Source organism: Diabrotica undecimpunctata, unplaced genomic scaffold (genome assembly GCF_040954645.1).
Source record: "Diabrotica undecimpunctata isolate CICGRU unplaced genomic scaffold, icDiaUnde3 ctg00001615.1, whole genome shotgun sequence".
Taxonomy (NCBI): domain Eukaryota; kingdom Metazoa; phylum Arthropoda; class Insecta; order Coleoptera; family Chrysomelidae; genus Diabrotica; species Diabrotica undecimpunctata.
Genome location: NW_027312524.1, coordinates 231 through 2659, shown reverse-complemented (window position 1 = coordinate 2659; position 2429 = coordinate 231). Strand labels below are relative to the sequence as shown.

At 29.3% G+C, this 2429-nt stretch overlaps 1 pseudogene; it reads left to right on the top strand.

Moving 5' to 3' along the window:
• Positions 1-450: 450 nt before the first annotated feature.
• LOC140431654 (elongin-C pseudogene) lies at positions 451-756 on the top strand (annotated as a pseudogene).
• The last annotated feature ends 1673 nt before the right edge of the window (positions 757-2429 follow it).

Below are 2429 nucleotides of genomic sequence, written 5' to 3'. Positions count from 1 at the left end.
ACGACCTTTTTTTTGGGATTCTAGTACAGCTAAAAAGAGCAATACGGTATCTTTTTTGCCTCAGTAGAATAACACATTGCAAAAGCTACTTCAAAAATCACGGGATTTTAACTCTTCCCTCTTTATATATTCTAGAACTGTTTGCTTAATTCGTAAACACCTACATGTTTTTCCAGCAAGACCTAATCATAACTACTCAACTAGAAATTGAAGCTTTGATGTGTATTTACCGATCTTGTCCACTGAGTAAATCTACAACTTCTTTCCGTAAGTTCCATAGTTTTTCTTCTGGTATCCTTGCAGGATTTCAATTGTCATTTAATTATTATTACTAATGAAGTAAAAATAAATAAATTAAAAAACTAGCAACTGCATTTTACAGCAGTTATTTACTCTTAGCATCCTCCATAAACTCTTTCTTGATTTATTTCTGTGGTACTGTCTGCCATCATGGGACCTGATGCTATGTATGTAAAATTAATTTCATCAGATGGTCATGAATTTATAGTTAAAAGAGAACACGCTCTTATATCTGGCACTATCAAAGCCATGTTAAGTGGCCCTGGGCAGTTTGCCGAAAATGAAGCAAATGAAGTTAACTTTAGAGAAATCCCATACCATGTACTACAAAAGGTCTGCATGTACTTTACCTACAAAGTTCGTTACACAAACAGCTCCACAGAGATACCTGAATTTTCTATTGCTCCAGAAATTGCACTAGAATTATTGATGACTGCTAATTTCTTAGACTGTTAAATTATTTATTCTAAAAAATGGGGGTTGTTAATTACTTAGCTGTAAAATGCAGTTGCTAGTTTTTTAATTTATTTGGTGATATCATCAAAATATATTTACGTTGGTTACATTCGTCAAGACCGTTGAAGTTGAAATCATCAAAAAATTTTTTAGTGGTTTGTTAGTTTGTGTTAAGTGAAGTACAATTTTGTCTGTATACAGGGTGGTCCTTAAGTAATTGTACAAAAAGAAACAGTAGATTCTACACTTTAAAAAATTACGATTTAAGCTAAATTGCTTTAATAAAATGTTGATATTAAGAAAGATACAGGGTGTTAAAGTGCAAATTTAAAATTTTATTTTTGGCTATAACTTTCATGTTTGTAAACATTTATGCACAAAAATTTACAACTGGGTACTTTTAAATATGAGAAATTATAATTTGATGCACACTTTGATGTAGCGGATAGAGGGCGCCACATATGCCACATATGTGGCATAAATTTGCACTTAACTTTTTTGCTCTTTGAGTGAACTGTATTTGTGATACAAAATATTAAAGATATATTATTTCAACAAAAAAAAGGTATACCTGTTAATAACTTTTAAACTCAATAGTTTACGAGATAATCGCATTTTACAAACCAGCTGCATATTTCTGAGTTAAGGCAATTACCCCAGGCAACGAAGGAAAAATAGACAAAAACATTAATAAATCTAAATTTTGGTATAAAATACCAATAACTAAAGTTAATAGTTAACGAAATATTAAATAAAATAAATATATCAGCAGGATAATTAATAATAGGATATGACAAAAAACAGAATAATAGGATTTTACATCAAACATTTTATATTTTATGTTAAATTAAAGTCGTAATCAAAACATTTTGTTTACAAACCAAATTAAGAAATAGTTAAACTAAATTACTAAACTTTTTGTTAAAGTAAGTGTTCGATATGTCTACCATTTTCATTAATTCATTTGTCAATATATTCCATAAAAATCATCTCATATTAAATAGCATCATTGGTTCTAAAGAAACTGTTGCAGTATTTATTTCTTCCTATATTTGGTTGCAAATGTTTATGGCATTCTTATAGACACGTTGTTTTAATACGCCCCATACACCAAAATCAAACGGATTAAATTCTGGGCTACGTGGTGGCTATAATGTATAATGGACGAATCTATATCCAAATCTTATAGTATATTATGTCGCAAAGGTTAAATAATGTATTAAACTGTGATGTATCTCATTCATTGGTTACTTATATACACTCATATAAGCTTACGAGTAACTATAATTACATATCGAACAAATGGACTATTATGATAATGATGATAATATTATGAACTAACGAACTAATATTATGCTGAACTAAATTGCCTGTTTGTTTACTATATTTATAACAATATCGGTTATTAGGCCAACGATGATGTTTTTGTAAAAATGCTGAGTCTTTAAGGTAAGATTTGTAGCAAAAGTATTATGAAACAAGACACGTGTGTTATTTCATACCTGTGCTTTAGTTTCCATTTGTCATAATAAAAATGGGTAAACAACAATTTACGTAATGAATAATAAGTATTATTTTGGGTTTTTTTATAAATTAAATAATTATATCAATATCTCACCACATTGCCAAGGAATATGACTGCCACGTCCAATCCAACGTTCAGAAAAGGTATA